Consider the following 27,992-nt stretch of genomic DNA (forward strand, 5'->3'; position numbering starts at 1 on the left):
AAATAGTAAAAGGTAATAAAATGGTTGAATGTGTGAATGAATGAATTGTACTATGTGATGAAGTATAGATACGGGAGTGCAAATAAACAACTGACTGGGAGTGCCTGGGTGGCTTAGATGGTTAAGCATCTGCCCCCAGCTCAAATTATGATCCCTGGGATTGAGCCCTGTGTCAGGCTCCCTGCTCAGCTGGGGAGTCTCCTTCTCCCTCTGCCTTCCTTCTGGCTTGTGCTATCTCTCTCTCAAATAAACAAATAAAATCTTTTAAAAAAATAAACAATTGACTGTATAAAATGTTCATCTTTATGAGAAAAGTTGGAAAATAGAAGGAAAATGTAAATTATGCAAATGAGAATATCAAAATAGAATGCTGTAAGAGGTTTTTCTGGTACATGAGTATAATCAAAATTGCTAAATTTCACTGAGATTTCAAAGAAAACATTTGCAGGTGATAACTTGATAATGTTCATCTGTATTTCTATTTTATCAGTTGAGCCCTTTATGTGCTTTATATTCAGGGATCCAGGGAAAGAGAAAAAATGAAAGGATATTCTCTAACACTTCATCAGAATAAAGATTTATGACAAGGACTCATGGAAACTAGTATAATCATGTGATAGCTTTTATTACAAAAAGAATATGACATGGATATTCAGTGAAACTTGGTTAAGAGAGATGATTTATCTTATTTTACCATGTCATTTATTTAATTAAATTCGTTTTCTAAGATAAGGAATTTTAAAAATTGGAGTTCCCTCACATCTTTAAAAAGCACAGAAGCAGAGATATTGTCCTTCCTTTTCTTCCTCTGATGAATTCTAAGTCATTCTTTAATAATTAACCAGTATTTTTTCTTTCTAAGGATTGCCTGGTACAGTCTGACTGAGTTCTCCATGTGCTACTCTGCTGCACATCTCTGTCTCTTTCTGTAGTGTAGCACATATTACATTTTCTGACAATATTCCCACACTACTATATTGCAAGTTTCTCAGAGACAGATAAGAAAGATAAGCTCAGACATTAGAATATGGCTGGTGCATAATAGATAACTGAAAACTTGAGAGATGAAATAATGAAAGAAAAATGAATAAATCTAGCATAATGCTCCACTCACACTCTTTAAATCAGTAAAGAATGTTGACTGATACTAAATTGAAACATCAGCAGGTAATGCCCCAAAGGGAGAAGGAGGAATTACCAACAACTCTCAACTACTCCCATCAAATAGCTCTTTTATTCTGTGGGAGCATACTTGATACTCTGACCTTCTCAGAAAAACACTGCCCTACTGAATCTTAGTTTGATTTGTGCGTTTGTCTCTTGCTGTCTGTTGCTCAAAGACTTGCATTTAAAGTCTAAGACAGAGTAAGGAAAGCAGGGAGTCATGAAAATTAGGATATTTATGTTTTTGCTTGCCAACTAAGGAATGCAGCTTTCTCAAAAGAGAAAAATAATAATAAATATTTGATTAAAGAAAAAATATATTAATAAATTTAATCATTAGATTTTAGAATAAATCATTATTAGTTAAATATAACATTGAAGCTTGTTTAAACTACAGGTGGCTAATGCTAGTATTTTCATAATTATTTTGTGTCTATTTAAAAGATTACTAGCTACAAATTTTCTAAGGATAAAAGAAGATAATATTGCTCTAAGTATCATACTGTTATTTGATAAGGTTGTCTTACTACACAGACAGAAATTTTAGTTCTATAGTGATGTGTAAACTATGTTATTGTAAATTTTGTTTATAATCATTGCCTATTAAAGAAGGGTACAATGTTCAATCCAGGAAGAATCTTGAGGATAGAAGTATGGTGTACAGTGACATAAATGTTAAATATCAAAGGTTAATACACTATATTTTTTTCTCAGATACACTAATGTTGAACTAAAAATACCATCATTGTCTTAAACCCCATGAAACCCATTATAATTCATGAGGAACAAATGGTCTTTCAGAGATGGAAGAGGTAACTCAGTAACTGACCAGAAATGAGACTGAATATTTAATTTTACGTGACTAGCCAATTGTTCCATTCAGTTTTTTAAAATATGAATTTGTAGCTGTGGGTGCCTGGGTGGCTCAGTCCTTTAAGCATGGGACTCCTGATTTCAGCTCAGGTCATGATCTCAGGGTCTTAAGATCGAGCCCACACTCAGTGTGGAGCCTGCTTGTCCTCCCCCTGCTTGTGCTCTCTCTCTCTCTTAAATAAGTAAATAAATAAAATCTTTAAAAAAAATTGTAGTTGTGGGGTACCTGGGTGGCTCAGTCAGTTAGGTAACTAACTTTTGATTTTGGCTCAGGTCATAGTCTCCAGGTCATGAGATCAAGCCCTACCCCAGGCTCCATACTCAGCACAGAATCTGCTTGTGTCTGTTTCTCTGCCCCTCTCCCTGACCATGCATGCACTCATTCATAAATAAATAAATAAATAAATAAATAGAATCTTCTAAAAGAATTTGTAGTTTTATATATGTTTTAAGTATTATTTGCTTAAAACAGGATCATCAGGCAAGAAAAACATAAGAAAAAAAAATGTCCACTGTTCAGACCCATTAAGAATGCTTAATAAGATAGCCAATTGTAAGATAAATAAAAAACCAGTTTTATTTTCCAACACCAATCTGAAAGATAGCCTAGGCTTTATCACAGAAAATGATTCTGAAATCTGAATGATGTAACTACACAAACATCCAATCACATATTTAAAAAAGAAAAAATGTGGGCATCTACCTCTCATTCATCAGGACATGTTTAAACTAAAATTTTACAGAGTCTTAGTTGCATTTTAGGGTGTTACATCATTCCTTAAACCATAGACAATGCATAAAAGAAGAAAATGATGTTTTGCAGTTACTGTTATAATTTTTTTAAATTATTATCTTCTAACAGTGTATTTCCACTATATGAAGGTCTAATTAAGACTATATTGTAATGATTTATCAGGATTTGGGTGGGAATTGACTCTCTGATGATGAATATTCTGTATTTTATAGGGTTGTGGGCTATAAGAGTATACACATTTGTCATAACTATTATAATACTTAAAATCTATGCATTTCACTCTATGCAATTCATGTCTTAATTCTTAACAATAAAAAAAATGTCATGCATGATATGTTAGAAATTTGCTACTTCTTGAACTTCTCAACTCAATAAAGCATATATATAATTCAGTGGTTAAAAAGTCACAGAAATCTAAACTATGAAGGCAGGGGTGATAGATTTCTTATACAGAGCAAATTCTAGTTCTCCTGCTTTGGCTGGATTATAAAAATTAAGGCTGTATTTAACAACAATATACCTGCATTGATTTCTGTAACTTTCTCTTCATACATAAATAGATAATTAAGCCCTGATAATGGAAATCCATTTTCTATTAAACCAAACTTCTTTTAATAGTAACAACACAACTTTTTATTTTGTGCCTTAAAATGCATATGAAACTTGGGTGTGAGGTATTAGAAATACATTTAATTAGAGTCTGGATATGTATGATTTCAACACTCAAAAAGATGAGATTGGTATAATAATAAAAGATAAACCAATTTTAAAATGTTTTCATTTTCAACTGTGTTATATCTAAAGCCACTAGTGAAAACTCCTCTATGAAAAATGAAATATGACAACACAGGTTTAAATTAGAATATGAGATACAGAAAAAAATATTTTCAGTTTTGTAAGATTCTTGCATTAGGTATCAAAACAATACCAACAAAAATCTTAAATAATGAACAATGTAGATCAAACATGATAAATTGCCTTCCAAAAGAGAATGCCAAAAGAAATAGAAAATAAATTTCCTCTGAAAATAAAAAGAAGCACATTTAAAAAGAAAAGACTGTCATCATAGTACAACTTTAATGTCATCTCTGTAATTTCACATATCATACTGACAGATGGCATATGATATTTGACATGGCAAAAATTTCAAAGATTCCAATCTAGAAAATAGTATTGTAATGAAAACTGAGGCAAGCTGCCTTGCTAAGCCAAACATCTTAGTTTCAAAGAATTCATATAAGCAAAACTACCCTAAAACATATTATTTTAATTAAGGAAATATACATAATTTAGAATAAAGTAAAATTTTGCTAATTTGGTCATATTTGACTAAAAGTACATTGAAATCAGTAGGCAATTTTAGTCATAAAAGACATGACATTTATATGAACTAAAGGATTTTGTTTTCACCTATGTGTTTTTTTTATCGAAAATGGCTAATTGCTTAACTTCTCAGAGAACCTAAATAAGTAGATATTTTAAATATGTCCAAAGGCTTGTATTTTGTTGAGTAGTTGGTGAGGAACAACATGAAAAATCAGTCAGAAACATGTCTGTAGTTTTAGTTCTCTACTTCCTTATATCTTTGTACATATTGGTACTTGTCTCAGAGACTGTGCTTTTGAGTACATAAAGTAGAAATAGCAGTATTTGTTTCATGTGGTTGATGAAAAAGTTAAGTCAAAATCTTAAAGTTTTAGACAAGTGAATTGCTAATGGTGGCAGATTAATAAATACTATTTTTAAATTTTTACTATTTTTTAAATATGTAATTGTTGAAAATGTTTATTATACACATTTTTAGTATTGTGAATATACATAAATAATCTTTCTTTAATATTATAGTTCTAGTGTTTGGTTAAACATAAATTAGATTAAGAAAAATACATTATAAATATTATGTATCATAAGGCATGGAAAGCCAGTCAACATAAGAGACATTTATGCAGCATTTGCAACATTGGAATTCTACTCTTTCATTATATTTTTATGAGGTAGTTTTTTCATCAGAAAATGGGATTAAAATGCCATAAGATAAAGTCATGACATTTAATACTAATATTTACACTTAAAAAGTGGCACAGTACAATAAAGTGCTTTAATTCATGGACAACCCCCCCATATCTGATATTAGACATTACCAAGTTGCATCAGGTTTTTGCATTATTATAATCCTGAAGATCCCTAGTAATTTATTTCATAATTTTTTATGTTCCCTTAAGATTCACCTCTGAGTTGCGATTATAGTAAACTATACTTACCATCCTATTTTTGATATTATGATACATAATGATTTAAAACTAATATTTTCCACAGGTTCACTTATACAGAGAACTGCTTTGATAAGGTGCATTTATATAAAATGTACATTTGCTTCAGTTGATTAAAGAGCTCAACAGAGATTATATTCTTTCATACCACTTTAATTTTCATTTGTAACTGAGAATTCCTAAACTAGTAAGGAATATAATTTAACTAGAAGAAAAACTATTCAATAGCAAGTTCTGAGATATAAAAATGACAATTTATACTTCCACTGATATTTCTTCCATCCATATAAATAGTTTCAACTAATTGCTTTGTCTTTTAAAAGTATCTTTAAAAAAGCATTTTGAGATATACAGGTAAGTTCTTTCGAATAGAATTATCATCTCAAATCCTCTATAACTTAATTGAAAATGATAGGAGTTATTTTTTGTTGTTGGTTTTTTCTTTTTTTTTTTCTTTTTTTAATTTTAGAGAGAGTGCACAAGCAGGGGGAGGGGCAAGGAGAGGGACAAGAGCACTCTACATTGAACTCAGAGCCCAACCTGGGGCTCAATCCCACAATGCTGAGATCAGGACCTGAGCCAAAATCAAGAGTCTGCTGCTCAACTAAGCCCCCTGAGAGGAGGTTTTCTTACCTAATTTGTCTTTTCATTTAACTTTTGGAAATATACAGATTACGATAGCTTTCTTAGAATACACTGAAGTTTGACTGATACCAATAAGTTCTAATTCTTACTTTTTTTTGAGAGAAAGGAATAAGAATTATTTTTGTAAAATGCTTTCTTACAAAACAGATAAACATAGAGGTGAAAAAAGAAGAGAAGGGGGGGCAAACCATAAAACAGACTCTTAGCTATAGTGAACAAACTGAAGTTTGTTGGGGGTGAGGATTGTGGGGGATGAGCTAAATGTGTAAGGGGTATTGAGGAGGGTACTTGTTGTGATGAGCACTGGGTGTTATACGTAAGTGATGAATCACTAAATTCTACTACTGAAACTAATATTACACTAAATGTTAACTAACTGGAACTTAAATAAAAACTTTGAAACAAAAATAAATAAATAATAAACAAATAAAATAAGATAAAATGCTTTCTTTAAAATTGCTTTCTGCAGGAAATAAAAAGTTCCAGAAACATAAGAAATGCTTGATTTTCTTTCAATGCCCATATGTAGGTACTTTAAATGGCATCATATATTAAAGTGTTTTTTAAAAAGACTCTCAAATATTAAAGGATTGGGCACATTAAAAACAGAATCAATGTGACAATATGATACACTTAACCTGGTTTGCTTCATATTACATAATAAAACTTTTGATTACAAGCTTATTTTAACAGATTGTTACAAATTCTGCCAGAGTAGCATATATAAAGAAAAAAGAAGCAGGAGTTGGAAGAATAAGTTTAGATTTTTCTTTCCACGCAGTTTGAGTGTGTTCATGCACACTACATTTACTATATCAGAGGATTCTGTTTGCTGCTTCATAAAGGGAAGATTATACAAACTGTTTCCACTAGTTCATAGGGATACCGAAAAGATGAAATAATTAATTCATGTCAAAGTGCTTTGTAAGTTGAGAATATAAGATGGTGCTGTTTCTAACATAACTATATTATTTATCATTGTCATCATCATCATACATATGTAAACCAGTGTAAACCTAAAGATAAAGCTGATCTCTGATGCTTTCATATGGTGAAGTTTTCTGAATTTATTACCTTTGATTTTAGAGTATCCTAGCACCAGGAATCCACTACTAAGAATGGAGAGGCACACTGATCCAAACCTATTGATCATTCTCAGTTTTCTATGACCTATGAAAAAGCAGAATTTTATCCTGCTTCCTATTATGTTTTTAGCCCTTTGGGTTTTAATGTTATCATCAGTCTCTCCTGCTTTTACAAACCAGCTCAACACAATGATTAGAATGACTTTTAAACCAACGTTAGCCTGAGGGAAAATTTTAACTGCTACTGTAGAACACAATACTTAGTATCAAGCAGGACACAACACTATTCCTATGGTGAATAATTAAAAATCATGTTAAAATACTATAGAAAAATTGCAATTTTAAAATATAAATGTGGATCACTAGATGTAGAAAAAGCATTTGACAAAGTACAGCATCCTTTCTTGATTAAAACTCTTTGCAGTGTAGGGATAGAGGGTACATAGCTCAATATCATAAAAGTCATCTATGAAAAACCCACAACAAATATCATTCTCAATGGGGAAAAACTGAAAGCTTTTCCCTTAAGGTCAGGAACACAGCAGGAATGTCCACTATCACCACTGCTATTCAACACAGTACTAGTAGTCCTAGCCTTAGCAATTAGTCAACAAAAAGAAATAAAAGGCATCCGAGTCAGCAAAGAAGTCAAACTCTCACTCTTTGCAGATGATATGATACTTTGTGTGGAAAACCCAAAAGAACTCATACAGGAATTCAGTAAATTGTCAGAATATAAAATCAATGCACAGAAACCAGTTGCGTTTCTATACACCAACAACAAGACAGAAGAAAGAGAAATTACAGAGTCAATCCCATTTACCCAAAATCATTAGATCCCTAGGAATAAATCTAACCAAAAAGGCAAAGAATCTGTACTCAGAAAACTATAGAATACTCATGAAAGAGATTGAGGAAGACACAAAGAAATGGAAAAATGTTCCATTCTCATGGATGGAAGAACAAATATTGTGAAAATGTCTATGCTACCTAAAGCAATCTACACACTTAATGCAATCCTTATCAAAATACCATCAACTTTTTTCAAAGAAATGGAACATATAACCCTAAAATTTGTATGGAACTAGAAAAGTTCCAAACCCAAATAGCCAGAGGAATGTTGAAAAAGAAAACCAAAGCTAGTGGCATCCCAATTCCACGCTTTAAGCTCTATTACAAAGCTGTAATCATCAAAACAGTATGATACTGGCACAATAACAGACACATAGATCAACGGAACAGAATAGAGAGCCCAGAAATGGACCCCTAACTCTAGGGTCAACTAATCTTCAACAAAGCAGGAAAGAATGTCCAATGGAGGAAAAAAGACAGTCTCTTCAACAAATGGTGTTGGGAAAATTGGACAGCCACATGCAGAAAAATGAAACTGGAACATTTCCTTACACCACACACAAAAATAGACTCAAAATGGATGAAAGACCTCAATGTGAGAAAGGAATCCATCAAAATCCTTGAGGAGAACACAGGCAGCAACTTCTTCAACCTCAGCTGCAGCAGCTTCTTCCTAGAAACATTGCCAAAGGCAAGGGAAGCAAGGGGAAAAATGAACTATTGGTACTTCATCAAGATCAAAAGCTTTTGCACAGCAAAGAAAACAGACAACAAAACCAAAAGACAACTGACAGAATGGAAGAAGATATTCACAAATGACATATCAGATAAAGGGCTAGTATCCAAAATCTATAAAGAACTTTTCAAACTCAACACCCAAAGAATAAATAATCCAATCAAGAAATGGGCGGAGGACATGAACAGACATTTCTGCAAAGATAACATCCAAATGGACAACAGAGATACATGAAAAAGTGCTCCACATCACTCGGCATTAGGGAATTACAAATCAAAACCTCAATGACATACCACCTCACACCAGTCAGAATGGCTAAAATTAGCAAGTCAGGAAATGACAGATGTTGGTGAGGATGTGAAGAAAGGTGACCCCTCCTACACTGTTGATGGGAATGCAAGCTGGTACAGCCAGTCTGGAAAACAGTATGGAGGTTCCACAAAGACTTGAAAATAGAGCTATCCTACAACCCAGTAATTGTACTACTGGATGTTTACCCCAAAGATACAAATGTAGTAGTGATCTGAAGGGGCACATGTACCCCAATGTTGATAGCAGCAATGTCCACGGTAGCCAAATTATGGAAAAAGCCTAGATGTCCATCAACAGATGAATGGATAAAGACAATGTAGTATATATACACACAATGGAATATTATGCAGCCATCAAAAATGATATCTTGCCATTTGCAATGATATGGATGGAACTTGAACTAGTTTCGCTAAATGAAATAAGTCAGAGAAAGACAATTATCATGTGATCTCACTGATATGAGGAATTTGAGAAGCAAGATAGAGAATCATAGAGGAAGGGAGAGAAAAATGAAACAAGATGAAACAAAAGAGGGAGACAAACCATAAGAGACTCTTAATCTCTGGAAACAAACTGAGGGTGCTGGTGTGGAGGGGGGTTGGAGGGATGGGGTGGCTGGGGGATGGACATTAGGGAGGATATGCTATGGTGAGTGCTGTGAATTGTGTAAGACTTATGATTCATAGACCTGTACCCCTGAAACAAATAATACATTATATGTAAATAAGAAAAAATAATAAAATAAATTATAAATGTGGAAAATTGAGTCTTTTGAATATTATTGTAAATAATATAACAATAACCATTTCTGCTAAAAGTAAAATAAATGCTAAGGCACATTTCATTACTTTCATTCATTCATTCAAACAAATGTATTGATCATCTACATTAGCTTTGTGGACTACTAAGTCAGACCTTTGTGTAGACCTTTTCCTCTTGTTCAATGAAGACAACCAAAAATCATACTAACAATGAAGCAAGGGAGCTGATGGAGATATATATATATTATATATATTATTATATATTATATATTATATATATAATTATATATATATTATATATTATATATATATATGTAGGAGCAAAGACGAGAAACTTCAATAGGCCCAAAAAGCCCAAAAGGCTTAATAAAAAATGAGATTATTAAATATCAGTATAAAAGCATTATGACATATATGCAAAAAATAACAGAGACCCAAAATATATGAAGCACATGTTGAAAGAATTGAAATAAATTGTTCACAATTTATTGGAAACTTCAATACATAACTTTCAGTAATGGTTACAACATCTAGACAGAAGATCAATAAGGAAATTAAGGGTTTGAACAACATTAAAGATGAACTAGATCTAAAAACTTATATAAAACCCTTCAGTCAGAAATAGCAGAATACTTATTACTTTTAAATACACATGGAACGTTCTCCAGGAAAGACCATGTTAAGCCACAATGCAAATCTCAATAAATTTGAAAATATTTAGGGACGCCTGGATGGCTCAGTTGGTTAAGCAGCTGCCTTCGGTTCAGGTAATGGTCCCAGCATCCTGGGATCGAGTCCCACATTGGACTCCTTGCTCAGCAGGGAGCCTGCTTCTCCCTCTGACTCTGCCTGCCTCTCTGCCTGCCTCTCTGTCTGCCTGTGCTCGCTCGCTCGCTCTCTCTCTCTGACCAAAAAAAAAAAAAAAAAAATTGAAAATATTTAAATTGTAAAAAGGGTTATCCAAGACTGCAAGGAAAGAAATCTAGAAATCAATAAACAAAAATGTAGAAATTAAATGACTTATTATTAAACAATGACTAGGACAAAGAAGAAATGACAGGGAAATCAGAAAATATAGGAAGACAAATGAAAATGAAAACACAGCACACCAAAGCTCAAATGATGCAGTAAAGACAGTATTCACTGAGAAACTTTGATCTGTCAATGTTTACATTAAAAAAAGAAAAACATCAAATCAATAATCTAATGTTATACCTGTGGAACTAGAAAAATAACCAACAAAATCCAAACCCAGAAGATAAAAGAAGGATAATAAAGATTATAGAGAAATGAAATGCAAATAGGGGAAAAATAAGAAAATCAATAAAACAAAAAGCTGGTTCTTCAAAAAGATCAGCAGAAATGACAAATATTTAGCTAATCTGACAGAGAAAAAAAAATGAAGATGGAAATAACCAAAACCAGAAATGAAAGTGGGTTTATTACTATTAAACTATTACCATTACTACTATTAAAAAGTTGAAAAGTATTATAAGAAAATTCTATAAACAGTTGTAAATTGACAAATTAAATAACCTAGGTCAATTGGGTAAATTTCCAAAGACACAAACTCAATAACAAATAGAAAATCTCAGCATCTTATAATAAATAAGCAATTTGAACAGGTAACTAAATATATCAAATCAAAGTCCAGGAATGGATGGTTTCACTGACCAATGCTACCACACATTTAAAGATGAATTAACAACAAACATCCTCCTCCAACTCTTCAAAAAATTGAAGAGGAGGGAGCTCTCCCTAACTCATTCTATGAAGTCTACGTTATTCTAATATCAAGACGTAAAGAATTGTAAGAAAATTACAAACTAATAACCTTTCTGAATATAAGTGCAAAAATTCTCAACAAAACATGCAAAATAAATTCAATAGCATATTAAAAAGATTATACCATGACCAAGTGCAATTTATCCCAGGGATGCAAGGGTAGTTTGACATGAGAATATAATCAATACAATCTCTATTCACAAATGACACAATTCTATATATCAAATATCTAAAGGATTCACAAGAAAGATTCTAGAGCTAATAAAACAAACTAATCAAAGTTTCAGAGTACAAGAACAACATAAAGATAAGTTGTGTCTAAATGGAACCACAATAAATAAATTTGAAAAAGATTTTAAGTAAACGATTCCATTTAGAGTTACAACCAAAGGGACAAAATAAGTACTGTTAAGTTAACAAAGGATGTTAAGATATGTATAAGGAAAACTAAAACAAATAAACACTGCTGAAAGAAATTTAAGAAGAGGGGAGTGACATCAACAAGATGGTGGAATAGGTTTTAGTTGGTTAAGCCAGGTAGTTGTGCTACTTTGTTACAAAAGCCCTGGCAAACTAATACAACTGTAAACTAAATGTAACAGACATATACAGCACACTCCACCCCATTGTAACAGAATACATTCTTCTCAAATACCCAAGAAACATTCTCCAGGATAGACCATATATTAGACCACAAAACAATTCTCAGTAGATCTTAAAAGCTAGAAGCTAGAAATCAATAACAGAAGGAAAATTGAAAAATTCATAAATATGTAGCAATTAAGAAACAGAGTCAACAATACTTAAGAGTGCAAAAGGGGAAAAAACACAATTAGCTCAGTTAATGCAGAAAAAAAAAATTGGCAAAATCTAACATACTTTCCTGAAGAAAACATTCAGAGAACTAGTAAGAGAAGGGAATGCCTCAATGTGATTAAATGCACTTACAAAAAATCCACCATAACATTGTGAGTTGTGAATTGAACAACAAATGTAAATGTATAAATTATACTGCATGTTCACTTTATGAAACGTTTTGTTTTTGTTTTAAAGATTTTATTTATTTAACAGAGAGAGAGAAAGAACACAAGCAGGCAGGAGCAGCAGCAAGAGAGGAAGAAGCAGGCTCTCCTCTAACCTGACATGGGGCTTGATGCCAAGACCCTGGGATCATGACCTGAGCCAAAGACAGACACTTTAACAGTCCAAGCCGCCCAGGCTCCCCTGAATGTTCAGTTTAAAATGGTTGCTTTTATGTTATATGCATTTCATCTCAATTCTAAAAAATACAAGATAAAAATTTACATTTTTATCTTTATCCTGAAATTTGTGGAGTTTCTAAGTGTTATAGAAGTACAATATTAACCAAAACATTCAAATATGGGATTGGTGGCTCATGATGAAATGCAGGAGATTTATCTGTATCATTATCGAGAATCTGCATGTTTCCTGACAGCTTTTATTTGACCTCTTCATTTTCATAAATACACTGTCTGAGTAAGAGTTCTTAGAGCCCTCATTCCCTTATATCATATATATTTTATTCTCTATTCTATTTATCATCTGTCATTTTTGTTGATATATAAGAGAAAGCTCACATTTCCTCTTCCATGGCATATGCAGATTGCACAATTTTATGTCTTTGATAATCAGATGCTGAACATATCAGGCAAGAAATCTTGGATCTTATATAGCATATTAAATGCACAGATATAGGGATTTACTAGAGGAAACATGTTTATGACCAGATTAGTGATGAATGATGATATGCTATAAAATTCTGGGGAAAAAATCTACACAAAGGGTTATTCTACAAGGACAGTCACCTGTAAGTGGACATCCCCCTAAATTTCTTTTTTGTTGTTTTTCCCGATAATTCTATTTCTGTGTTATATTATGTTGTTACCTTGATGGATGATAGCAAATTGGGAGGAAAATAGGAAGACATTTTAATAATACAGCGTCAGTGATACTAAGATTGTAAAAGCATCCTCCCCATACTCAGATTTTGCAAGAGTTAAAGATTTTTCCCATAATGATAGTAGATAAAAAATTATCAGTAAATTTTTTCTAAAATGCTGTGATCCAAATTGGTCATTGTTTTCTGTTTATCTGAGATGTCACAATGGAGCTTAGCATCCCGATTAATTACCATAGAAACTTACTCTCCAATACACATTACAATATACATGATATACATACTATATCTAGATAGGTATGTGTGTGTGTGTGTGTGTGTGTGTGTGTGTGTGTGTGTGTATGTATATATATATATATATAGCCATATATATATATATATATATACAGCATATACACATATTTATGTATAGTATGTGGTATATATGTATATTATATATAATATATGTATCTATATATACTATACACACACAATCTGAGAAATCTATGAGGTGACAAATTATGATGTAGATGTACTAGAAAAAACAAGCTATGGGATAGTTTTGATTTTGTATAAATCTATACATGATGTACATCTTGAAAAAATGTAAGAAAATACGTTTTTATTTTAAGCAATCTTCACACCTAACATGGGGCTCAAATTCATTACCCTGAGATCAAGAGTCAGATGCTTTACTGGCTGAGCCAGCCAGGCATCCCCAAAATATGTTTTTGGCAAATATGCATAAAGTGCTTTTTAAATATTTTTAAGAATTACTTTAATAATATATTTGATGAAAAAATTACCTAGAGAGGGGCACCTGGGTGGCTCAGTCACTTAAGCATTTGACTTTTGTTTTTGGCTCAGGTCATGATCTCAGGGTCCTGAGATTGAGATCTTCATGGGTTATTTGCTCAGCGGGGACTCTGAGTTTATCTCTCTCCCTCTCTTTCTGGCAGTCCCTACTCTAAAATAAATAGATAAATCTTAAAAAAAAAAAAAAAAAACAAATTATTTAGGAAATAACAAACATTGAAATGTAGATTATAACTTGTCCAATAAAAGAGGGAAATATAAAAATATAAAGCATATCCATATTCACAAGTTGCATTTTTCTCCTTATACGTTGGAGTCTTTAAAGTTTCAGATGATATCTTAAGAATAAATGTGTGAGACATTAAATAATTATTGAATTAAAATGTTCATTCCCTCACACTTAACAAATTATTTCAGTAACTAAAAGCTGCTTTTCTTGAATGACAACTTTTGCAAATAAAGTACCAATGTCCTGAAATAATTGGTTGGTTTCATATAAGTAAACATTTCACCCAACTAGTGAGTTTTTCATGCTATCTGAATTTTGCTTATGCGGTTTAAAAGAAAATGCTATTGAATAAACTTTATTCCTCCAATCTCCAATCTCCAATTTTAGAATAATGTATTTAAGAATAATGTATTTAAGAATAATATATTTAGAATGATGTATTTAGAATAATGTATTTAAGAATAATGTATTTTAGAATAAAGTATTTAAGAGTAATAAATCTCACATAGTACCTGAAAAAAACACTAGGAGGAAGCAAACATACACCTATCTATGCCTAGCACCATCACAATATCATAGTAAATGTGTTTTCCTTCCTGCTACTCAGGATTGACCCATTCACCCTGCTCCTAACTTCCACTCCAAATTTCCACTTCGTCCCAGTTCTTTTAGTTATTATATTCTGCTTTCAATATTTAATTGCTCTATCTTCAGTGACTACTTCCATTGGGCCTACAACACTTTCTAAAACTTTATAAAACTAATGACCCAGTGAGGCAGATACAAACAAAATAAGCAACTTAAAAATAATAATAATAATGAATTAATTAATTATTTTGAGAAAGAGAGAGCAAGAGAAGGGGCAAAGGGAAGGGAGTGAAATCAGGCAGATTCCCCATCACACAGGGCTCTCAGGACCCTGAAATCATGACCTGAGCCAAAATCAAGAGTCTGAAGCCCAACCAACTGATCACCCAGGTGCCCCACAAGACAAGCAACTTTTGACACTTCATCTTTCTTTAAGGTCCACAGACTTTATCCCTATTTCTTCTCCTCTCCATCAATTCTTGACCCATTAGAACCTAAGGACCTTTTCTTTTTGTATGGAATTATAGTCTCTTATGAAGTTTAGAACTGAGATGTGAGACTTAATGCACACACAAAATGAAAGTTTCTGGAGCGAATCTATGTTAACTATGATCCCCACATACTTATAGTGACAGAGAGACCTGCACTTTTTCCTGGGTTGACAGGAGTGGTAGAAAGAGAATGGTGTTTTTTCTAAAAATTAAAATAAAGGTCCAAAATGTTCTACTGTATGAAAATACTAATGCTCAATCTTTTTCAAATTGTTTATGTAGAATAAAATAATTTTTCAATCTATCACAAATCATTACTTTTTAAAGATACAATAAAAGGCAATATAGAAAAATAAATCAGGGGCTCCTGGGTAGCTCAGTCATGCAGCGTCTGCCTTGGGCTCAGGTCATGATCCCAGAGTCTTGGGATTGAGCTCCGTGTCAAGCTCCCTGCTCAGTGGGGAGTCTGCTTCTCCCTCTCCCTCTGCCTGCTGCTTCCCCTACTTGTGTGCTCTATCTCTATCAAATAAATAAATAAAATCTTTAAAATAAATAAAGTCATAATTTAAAAAAAGAAAAAGGAAATAAAAGTCATATAGAATAAAAACTCAATATAGTCTGCAGACACAAAATTATCATCTCAAATAGTTAGCAAAACATATAAATTTTTATGCTCAATTCTGGTACTTGTGTCACAGGCTATGACCAAAGAGTTCTCATATCAACTTGGGCCCAAAACCACTGCTCTATAATGGCACTGTTTAGAACATTCTCCCCCCCCTTATATGTGACTACACATTGTAATAAAAAGGGGATTAAGAAAGAAGTATTGGAGTCTAGGTTTCATGAGCTGGAGACATCAATATCTCACTTTCATAATGGATATAACAACTAGAAAGAATACCAAAAAGCAACAGAAGGCTCAACAAAACTTCAAGCCAACTAAACCTAACAGACATCTATATAACCCTCTCCTCCAAAATACATGAATACATATTTATGTGCACTAGAGTGGACATGAGATAGTCTCCAGGAGAACTCATACCATATATTATGCCATAAAATAAATCTCAATAAATTTAAAAGAATTGACAACATACACAGTGTATCTATTCATAACTGAATACAATTTAAAATAATAATTAAAATATATTTGGGAAATTCATGATATGTGAATTTTAAACATGTTTCTAAATTATCAATGAGTTATAGATGAAATATAAAAGGAAATTAGAACATACTTGGAGATAAATGAAAATGAAGACAACATACCAAACTCATGAGAGTAACCACAAGCATTATTTAGATGCAATAGCTATACAATCTTGAAAAAGAACAAAGCTGTAGGACTCCTCAATTTCAAAACTCTCTCACCAACACTTATCTCTTACTTTTTTGATGATAGCCATCCTGACAGGCATGAGGCAGTATGTCACTGTGATTCTGAAATGCATTTCACTGATGATTAGTGATACTGAATATATTGAGTATTTTTTTAAGGGGGGGGGGGATAGTGGGAGAGGGGAGGGGTAGAGTGAAAGAGAAAAAATCTTAAGTAGGCTCCAAGCCCAGCAGGGATCTTTACAGGGCTGTATCTCACAACACTGAGATCATGACCTGAGCATAAATCAAGAGTCAGATGCTTAATAATAGACTGAGCCACCCAGGTGCCCCAATGTTGGGTATTTCTTTTTTTTTTAATATACCTGTTGGTCATTTATATGTTTTCTTTGGAAGATTGTTTATTCATTCATTTGTCCCTTTTTAATTGAGTTATTTGTTTTTTTGTCATTGAGTTATAGGAGTTCCTTATATATTTTCAGTGTTAACCCCTGATTTCAGATATGTGGTTTGCAAATATTTTCTCTCCCATCTCTGTAGTTATGTTTGTGTTTTAATTTTGTTGATTGTTGTCTTCACTGTACAGATTTTTCTTTTGGTGTAGTCCCAATTTTTTTTGTTAGTTTGTTTCTTTGTTTTGTCTTGTTTTTGTTTGTTTTTTTTTGTTTGTTTTCTTTGTTTTGCCTGTGTTTTTGGTTACATGACCTTACAATTTAGGTATTCCCCAAGAGAACTGAAAATTTATCTCTACATGAAAACTTGAACATGATTATTCCTAATAGGCAAAAAGCAGAAATAAGCCAAAATTCTGTCAGTGGATGGATGGATTAAAAATGTAGATTTTCTGCTCAGCGGGGAGCCTGCTTCACCCTCTCTCTCTCTCTCTGCCTGCCTCTCTGCCTACTTGTGATCTCTCTCTGTCAAATAAATAAATAAAATCTTTTAAAAAAATGTAGATTTTCCATACAATGGACTAGTATTCAGCAATTAAAAAAAGTGTAATATCGATACACAATACTACTTGGATGATATTTGTAAGTATTTTCTATGAGTTAGAAGACAGCAAAGAAAACCACATATTGAATAATCAAACTAAAGTAATCAAGTACATAGAGAAAGCTCAGTAGTGGTTCCTAGGCATTGGGAGGAGTGAAGAACAGAAAGGGACTAATAATGAATATAAGCTTTTTAAGGGGGAAGATGAAAACATTGTGGAATTAGATAATGGTGATAATCAGATATCTTTATGAATATAATGAGCACTGAACTGTACATTTTTAAAGGGTCAGTTTTATGTTACCTGAATTATATTGCAATTTAATAATTGAGTAAGGGAAGTGAAAAAGAAAGTAAGAGTCACATAAATTCAAACTAAAAGTAGAGCTAAAAACAGCAATTTTAACAACAACGATGAAAACAAAGAGAAAATTTATTTGAGATAGAACAACTAATTGCCATATATATACTTTGCTTAGATCACCATCAAAACAAATGAACCAAAGAGGCATTCTGGGGGCAATTACAGAAAATTAATATAGCTACTAATTAGTTGATGCAGAATAATTGTTGCAAATTTATTTCACTATGATAATGATATTGCAATTATGTAATAAAATGTCCTTATTGTTCAGAATTTTATATTGACGTAGTGATGAAATGTCATATTTTGGACTTATTTTAAAATAATTCAATGTAAAAAAAAATAAGGAACAAGTGTTTGAAAACATCAGTAATTCTTAAGTGTAGATGGTATATGTATGATGGTTCATTTTAGCATTTCTCTCATGTTTGAAGGCATTCATTATAATTTTTTTAATTATGAAATTTTAGAAAGTGAAAAAGTGTTAAAATCTTGGGTTTTATTATATAAAAAATTCCATAACTGACTATGTTTGCTGTTTTAAGGCCCTATAGTATCTGTTTCTATCACATATCTGAACAATTATTAGTACAAAAATAATAAAAACAATGTACAATAAATAACTTTCGTCTTAAACTTCCTCACTCATAAAACACATTAAACAATGTTCTGTGGAAGAGACACAACATTTAAAACAGAGATCCAGCCTTAATTCACTGATTTTAATAGCTCTATATCCAGCATTATCATGCTTTGTTTTATAAAGGATTATATATCAATCTTAGGATTTTGTTATTATTTGATTAGAACTTCACTTCTAAATGCATGGCACTCCTATACTTATTACTTCAATTCTGCATCACAGTTTTCATTTGTACATTTGTTCCTGACAAAATATTCTGAAGTTACAAACACTCTTTAAGAACCAATGACGGTTATTACTGCTTTATCAATATTATTTCTCACATGTAGCTAGGTCCCAAAAGTATACCAAATTTCTGGGACTAGCTTTAAAAAAGTTTATAAAGGATAAGCTAAACTTTCATGTTGGGAAATGCCTTTTATTAAAACACACTAGTCATTTATTATTTATTTATTTATGTGTTGAAGTTCTGATTGCTTGGAAAATATCTTTATCATAAATATAGATCCTCAGATACTAGCATAAAATTGTATGCAAGATATTCTCTTCAAGAATGTCAAGCAATCAAAAGAAATGATTACTTCTCTCAAGTGCCACAAATGCTTTTAACCCCTTTCTTTTTATAACTTTCACTTGAACTACAGTTTATTCTTTTATCTGTTATTAGTTTTTCTTCAAATGACACCAAATAAATGTTTTCCATATCACCACTATACCTCAATTCTTCATTCTTGCAATAGAAATAGAACTGAGAAAGTCTGTAAACTTTCCCATTTCCCATCTCGAGGAAAAGGCAAAGTTTGGTTTTCTGTCAAAGTAAAACATTTGCTCCATGGTGTTAAAAGTAGTCCCATAAGTCTTAACAGTTTATGTGCATAAAGTCTTGTAAGACTCTAATATTGCATGAAAAAGAGATGTGGGGCATTAACCTAGGCAAAAAAAAGAAAGAAAGAAATACAATTATTGAGAGCTTTTTAAAATATATGTTTAAAACTCAATATGATAAAATATGTTAGACACTGAGACATATATTAAATTTTTTATCAAGTTAGTTGGTATTTGATTTTGATACAATGTCATTAATAACACTGAGAAAATTACCCAATGGTGAGATTTTGTCATTATTATTATGAGAAAATTGAAAGCAATAGAATCCCTGTTACATTCAGAGTTAACCTGTTACGTTCAGCAATCCCTATTACATTCAGAGTAAAATGACCAACCTACAAGAAGTTATTTTTTTAATTTATGTGATTTTTTTAATTTTGAGGAAAATATGGTGAGATATTTTGAGAAAAAATGGTGTACAAGGTGGCTGAGAAAAGTTGTCTGAATTAGAGATAGAAAAGTAAATAAATAACATTTAACCAAGACGATCTAGATCTGACTTTGATATATAGTTAGGTAATATCAAGAGTAATAACATCAAAAAGATCCTGTGTAACAAAAGATCCATTATAGAAAAGACATTCTTTTGACTATAGCTGCTTAAAATGTAAAATATTATTTCTAACATAAAATCCATATTCATGTGAGTGGTTATGGAGTTTTCTCTAAGTCAGAGACTGTAGCAAATTAAAGATGGCAACATTTTGATACTCTTCCCATTAGTGATGTGTTGCCTTCTCCTCCCTTTCAACCCAAGTGGGCTTGATCACTGCTTTAATCAATAAAATATGGCAGGTTAGACACTGCGCCAGTTTTCTTGCCCTGGCCTTAAGAGTTTGAGAGGTTTCATTTTCTGTATCTTGAAAGATTTGCTCCTGGAATTTACAGTCCCTGTGTGAGAGGTTCTGTTATCTGGTACAAAGAACACATGGAGAGATGTTGACACTCCATGGAAAAAGTTAGATCTAGCTTTATAGTCCCCTCTGCCATGATGCTAATCATTTAAGTAAAGGCATCTTGGATTTTCTATTCAAGTCAAGTGTGATATTCTGCAGAATATCACACACCAAACGCAGACAAAATCATGTAGAGCAGAACTGGCCAGCAGAGCTGTTCATATTATTGAACCATGAAATCATGAGATGTAATAAAATAGTGGTTGATTTTATCTGCTAGGTTTGAGGGTAGTTTGTTATGTAGGAAAAAAAAAAAATCAGAATAGTGAGCAGACTCATTCAAACTTGCTTTCAGCCATCTTCATCATGAAGCTTCTATACCATTGTCCACATGATGGACACCATACCAGCCATCACATTCCAATCTTGTAGGGAAGGGCTAAAGGCAAAGTGTGGGACACACACTTTTCATAATGTCACAACCCAAAATTTGAAAATATGACTTAGCTCTCACATGTGGAATTGTGAGAAAGTATTTTTGGTTATTCTAGTTAGGGCTTTCCAAGGAAATCTTGCTAAACTTGGAATCCAGACCAAAAGAACAGTACCTCAGTGTTAATTTACAACTATATAGATAGTGAAGACTCCAGAGAGATTTACTTAACTTCGGATGTTTTTGTTTATATTTCAAAGGATTTGAAATGAACAATCATGGGGACATCCCAAGTTTGTAAACGTAAATGTATAGCCCTGTCTTCAGTCTGAAGATATCTATTTATATACCAAAATGTTAAAGATTCTTCCCATTAATCACCATTCCAAGGTAATTCTTTCAGAAGGGAAGGTGTAATAGCTGCTTCCTTCCCCTATAAAAATACACCACATTAATATGTATATGTTTTTCCTAGCCTAAAATGCAGACTTCCTACCTATATGAATGGTGATTTAGTTCTTGTCAGTCCACTTAGGGGTAAGAACTTGCTATGAGCAACCCCAGGGATATTATTTGCTTATAATCAAATTATAAAAATATTCTGCTGTATTTCAGAAGCTCTGCATGTGAATTCAAGACATTAATTAATGTGGATATTAAAAACCTAATATACTTGTTAGCCAGAAATTAGCTACCAGTGCATATTTTGCTCAAAATATGACTGGGACCTTTAGGTTGACTGTTAGCAAAGGCTGAAATATTATTCCTATGTAAAAAGGAAAAAATCATATTGGGGAAAACTGGCAATTTTGGCCACAATGTATAAAAGATATAGATCACTGTTAGAATCATGTTTATACTATTGCAAAAAGAATGTCAATTAATTAAGATTTATGCTTGTAATTATAAGTTTATTGTATATCATTGGTTCAAAGTATACTTTTTCACATTTTCATATGTTTTAGTTTTTTTTTATCAGATCTGATTTCTGATTCCTTCCAGTTTTTTTTTTCATGTCTCCACACTGATCTGTATTTAATCTTTCATCATTAAGTATGATGCTAAATTTTCTACGTTGCCCTTTATTAAGCTAAAGAAATTCCCTTTACTTCTAATTTGCTAAGCATTATTACCATGTGTGGATGTTAAATTTTTTGCCAAATTCTTTCTCTGATGCTTTGAGATAATTTCCAAAGTCTATTAATATCATAAGTTCAAATGATTCATTTGATTGATTTACAAATGTAACAACTAAATGTAATAAATTCCACTTAGTCAAGAACATTTTCTCTCTCTCTCTCTTTTTTTTTTTTTTTTTTTGATATTGTTGAATACAACTTGCTAAGGTTTTGCTAAGAATTTTGGCATATATATTTCTAAAGGATATGAATTCAAGTTTTATTTTCTTATAATGTCTTCATTTAGTTTTGATATCAAGATAACATTGACATCATTCAATGAATTGATAAATATCATTGTGATGATTAATTTATGTCAGTTTGGTTGGCTTAAATGTGCTCAGATATCTGGTGACATGTTGCTATTATCTGTGACAGTTTCCTGCAAAGGATTAGTATGTGATTCAATAGACTAAGTAAAGAGATTCACCCTCACTCTGAAGAGGTATTGTCCAATCCCTTGAGGGTCCAAATGGAACAGAAAAGCAAAGGAAAGGCAAATCATTTCCTTCTTGTGGAGCTGGACCTTTGGTCTTCTCCTGACTTCAGACATCGGAGCTGTTAGATTTCATGCTTTTGGACTCTAGGATTTACCCACTGGCTCTCCTGGGTCTCAGGCCTTTGGCCTCGGACTGAATTATATCCTGGTTTTCCTGGCTCCCTAGTATGCAGATGGAAGATTGTGGGAGACTTCCTGTCCTCTATAGCCATATGAGCTTATTTCTATAATAAATCACTTTTATCTATCTATTAGGGTGCCTGGGTGGCTCAGTGGGTTGGGCCTCTACCTTCAGCTTGGGTCATGATCTCCGGGTCCTGGGATCGAGTCCCGCATGGGGCTCTCTGCTTGGCAGGTAACCTGCTTCCTCCTCTCTCTCTCTGCCAGCCTCTCTGCCTACTTGTGATCTCTCTCTGTCAAATAAATAAATAAAATCTTTAAATAAATAAATAAATCTCATATATCTATCTATTAATACAGAGCCTCTTGGTTCTGTTTTCTAGAGAACCTCAACTAATACAAACCCCTTCTACATTTTCCAGGCATGTTTGAATAGATTTAGTATTCTTTTACAAATGTTTGGTAGATTTTTCTGATGTAATTATCTGAATCTAAGATTTTCTTGGTGGGAAAGTTTTAATTACAAATTAAATTATTTTTAATAGTTCAACAATTATTCTTGAGTAAGATTTGGCATTTTTGTTAATGTTGTTATTTTCAGTGTTGGACTCCCATTATAAAGTTTTATACCTCAAACTGTTATACTCCATTGTCTCCAATCCAAATTATTCTCATTTAATTTTACCTTATTTTATTTTTTTAAGGCAACAGATATCTTTATTGTAATTTCAGCTGGGATGATTGGTATCGTTGATATTTATGCATAACTTTTATGGTATTATACATTTTTAAGTGGGTGTGTTTACATAAAGATTGTAAAAACAATTTAGGAATGATATAGTATTCCTGAAAATTCCTTCATTTGGCTATTATTCAAAACCTTATTTTAAAGATATATGTTTTGTCAAATCTTACCTATATTTCATTGTTGATTTATATATATGTCATATTCCTTTAATTAAGAAAATACTTATTTTTTGAAATAAAAAATACAAAGTGTGTTCAATATTGATTGATCAGTACTTGATTAGTAGGTATGAACAATAATTAATTTAGCAGATATAAGAGCACCTGGGTAAAATGTGCCAATTTTTCTTATATAATTTCTTTAATATTTACCTGTTCTGTCTGAAAAGTTAATAGTTCATGAATGTTTTGTCATAAGTATAACTTAAATAATTTATGTGTCTTAAAGAAAGCATTTATTTTTTTAAAGATTGATTGATTGATTGATTTACCAGACATCGAGACAGAGTGAAAGAGAGCATGAACAGGAGAAGCAGCAGAAGGAAAAGCAGGCTCCATGCTGAGCAGGGAGCCCAAAGTAGGACTTGATCTCAGGACCCTGGAATCATGATCTGAGCTGAAGGCAGACACTGAGCCACCCAAGTGTCCCTAAAGAAAACATTTAATTCAAGAATCATATATTGAGGCTACTGTGTATCAAATAAATATCAGCTTATTGACAAAATAATTTTTAAAAAATTATTGACAAAATAAAATTATTTATTTTATAATAATAAAATATAATAAAAATTATTATTTAAAAAATTATTGACAAAAAAATATTGACAAAATAATTTTTAAAAAATCCTTGATAAAGAAATAGCCTCAAATGTCAGAAATTTTTTGAAAAAATTAACAAAGTAATTAAATAATAAAAATGCATGTAAATTGTGCCATCTTTAAAATTATCGAGTACGAATATATATATATATATATATATTCAGGCACCTGGGCAGTGCAGGCAGTTAAGTATCTGACTTGGTTTTGGCTCAGGTCATGGTCTCATGGTCCTGGAATGAACCCCTCGTTGGGTCCACACTCAGTGTGGAGTCTGCTTGAGATTCTCTCTCCCTCTCTGTCTGACCTTCCTCCTCTGATGTCTCTGTCTCTATCTCTCTCTTTCTGAAATAAATAAATAAAACCTTTTAAAAATGCTATAGGTACTATATGTTAGCAAATTGAACATAAAAAATGCTAGAGGTATATAGGAAGGCAAAACAACATCAGCTTAAAGATATTAGTAAGTGGCTCTATGAATTTATGTTTTGGAAGACTGGGGAAATGATTTCTGGTAACCTAGATTATAATTTCAGCCAAAGATGTGTTAACTTTAGCATATATTCATCACAAATAATGAAAGATTGAATTTCAATGCAAATATTATCAAAAACTGAAATAGCAGAACTCATCCATAGGGTATAAAGAAAACCTTTTATTAGTTCATGGAACAAGTTGCTCTTAGAAGACATCATTAGACACAGTCAGTAACTGAACATTTCTGGTTCAAAACTCACATCACCAGTTACTATTTCAGTATTTGCTCTTAACTTATCAGTTGCCATCATAACTGGATTGTAATTGTTAAAAACTGTTACAGCTATGACACTTTCCCCACTTAGTAATCTTCTAATTTTAAAATAATATTCTGCATTAAAAATATATGGACATAATTTAGCCTACAAAAATATTTATTATTCCAAGGGTGCCTGGGTGGCTCAGTGGGTTAAAGCCTCTGCCTTCCGCTCAGGTCGTGATCCCAGGATCCTGGGATCGAGCCCTGCATCAGGCTCTCTGCTCAGCTGGGAGCCTGTTTCCCTTCCTCTCTCTCTGCCTGTCTCTCTGCCTACCTGTGATCTCTGTCTGTCAAATAAATAAATAAAAATCTTTAAAAAAATATTTGTTATTCCTATAGGATATCAAAGAAAAGTAAATAAATATTTAGAATTTATTAATAAACATCATTAGTTTATTCAAATAATATTATCTTAGATCTCTGGTAGGTTTTTGCCATTATTAATATTCTCTTCATTTTTGATTATCCATCTAAATGGAAAAAAAAATAAGATTTCAGCATTCTTAAACCCTATTCACTAAAAACTCAAAACAACTAAAAGCTTTTTGTATCCTAATGTGTATAACATGAAACACCAGAGTTTCCAGGCTCCCTTCAGTTATATCATTTGTGTATTTATGCATGAGTGAATTAATATCAGAATTAAAATCTTATAGTGATGAACTATTACAATTTCCCAATTATAGAAATAACATTGTATAGTGCCTTATTCTGAATAATCTTGTTTTGCTTTCTTTAGGAAAATCTTGAAAATTTATTTCTTGTTTTGATGTGACCCCGCTCAATTGTGGTCTTGAAAGAAGATGGTTTAAGGATGGAGATGGTATTTGCTTGTTCTTTTAAATGATTCTGGCCCTTAGATCTTTTTTTTTTTTTTAAGATTTATTTATTTACCTGACAGATGGAGATCACAAGTAGGCAAAGAAGCAGGCAGAGAGAGAGGAGGAAGCAGGCTCCCTGCTGAGCAGAGAGCCAGATGCGGGGCTCAACCCCAGAAGCCTGGGATCATGACCTGAGCCAAAGAGACCCAACCCACTGAGCCACCCAGGTGCCCCTCTGGCCCTTAGATCTTATAGAAAAGATTGATAATTATAAAAAAAAAAAGAGAGAATATTGAAATTATTAACAAAAATGAGGGCACAGTTGTACAGATTTACTTGATGTTCTCTCTTATTTTACATAAACTCCAAATTAATTAATATCTTGAACAACATACACATACCTCCAGGGGACATAACAAATACCATGTTTTATTAAAGGTTAATTTAGACTGAAAAGATATCAAAAATAAAATTCACAGTTTTCCATGTAGAATACTTATAAGCATAACAGAATTAGATCTAATTCTTTATTATCCATTATACGCTTTTATCAATATTTTTCTTACATTCACCTAACAGTATGATTAACTTTAGCTTTGTGGTATTTTAACATCAGCATTAGCTTTGTTCATAAAATGTTTTGTGTCTATGTTAATTATCCAAATACAGAGGAAGTTATTTTAGAATAAAGCAAAGAAGATCAAAGCAAAACAAATATAAAACACAGAAATCAAAACAAAACAAAAACAACTACATAATACTTTTGATTTTTAAAATTATTCTTCAGCACTTACCCCATGGATATGCACAAAGCAGGTATTCAATGTATGATTTGCAGTCTTTAGTAAGGGAGAAGAAAATAAAATATGATTTGGAGGATTTTATTTTGTATTGATTAAATTCTGTGTTTCTGTGCAGAAAGTGTTTATGTGTGTGTATGTGTGTGTGTGACAGAGACAATAAACTCCAGAATTTCAGAAGATTGACTGTGAGTGCCCACGGTTTTAATCGCAACAAATTTGTAATATCAAAAGATGAATTAAGAGATTGGCAAAATGGAAAAGTTGAAACATCTCCAAATCTCAAAATACTATTCTTACACCTCTTGTTGGCAAAAATAAGGGGGTGATAATGCAGTATCAGAGAAGAGATGCAGATATTGGAAGAAGACTGAGGAATTTAAACTCACAGAATCTGTATGGAAGTCTCCCTGAGAAGTGAAGTTTAGATTTGACAACACCTGATTTCATGGTTTTCAGGAATTCATGTGTAAAGCAAATCCCTTGATTTAGTGGGCTGCTTGCTCATTTATCATTTAGGTTACTCAAAAAAAAGACATGACCAGAGGGGGAGAAAGTTTGGTATTTTATAATTTTAAACTGGCCATGAATAGAGATAGGAAGGTTTTGAGAGTATAATAAAGTGATCATCTTTGTCTAAAAATGTGGTATTTGTGTTCCAATTTATGTAGCTTTTTAAAAGTCTAAGATTAAGAGGAATTCCAAAGAAAAACAGAGACACTGAGGTTCGAGTTAAGATCATTGTGCTTCCAGCCTGTGATAAAATTGATCATAAAAAATTTCGTTAAAATTTATTTAGAATCTGACCCTTTAGGCAAAAATAAATACTGGGGGAAAAAAAAAAAACTTAGTGGAGATTTTCTAAAATATACACAATCAGATCTATATTTTAGGAAAATATACTCTTTAATATGATTATTAGGCTTAACTTTCACTTCAGCCTATACTGTTTGGTTTCAGAGATCATTAGTGTCCATCATTTCCTCCTAGAGACAGCTCTGATTTTTAGCTAGGAAATGCCTCCAGAGTAAAGAGTACATTGCCAATCTCTTTTATGTGTGACTATGTGACAGAATTATAATTTATTAATGGAAAGCAAAACATTTTTTAAGACACTGAAAGGGTTACTTAAAGGGAGCTAACAGCCAGAAGGGATCCACCCCTTCATCCTTCTTCCTTACATTCTTCAGGAACGTAATTCAGATATGGTAAGTTGGTATTCACCTAGGTTTGGATCATGAAGTGATTTTGGGGGATAGACACCATCCATCACATAATTCCACTTATCTTTCAATATTTTAATTTGGTATTATTAGATTTCGTGCTTATGGGTACTTATGGGATGCATGCACATGTATGTGTATGCATGTTTGAAACACATACTCCTTTTTGAATA

The sequence above is a fragment of the Enhydra lutris genome, unplaced genomic scaffold (genome assembly GCF_002288905.1).
Source record: "Enhydra lutris kenyoni isolate GAN:26980312 unplaced genomic scaffold, ASM228890v2 scaffoldscaffold15, whole genome shotgun sequence".
Classification (NCBI taxonomy): Eukaryota; Metazoa; Chordata; class Mammalia; order Carnivora; family Mustelidae; genus Enhydra; species Enhydra lutris.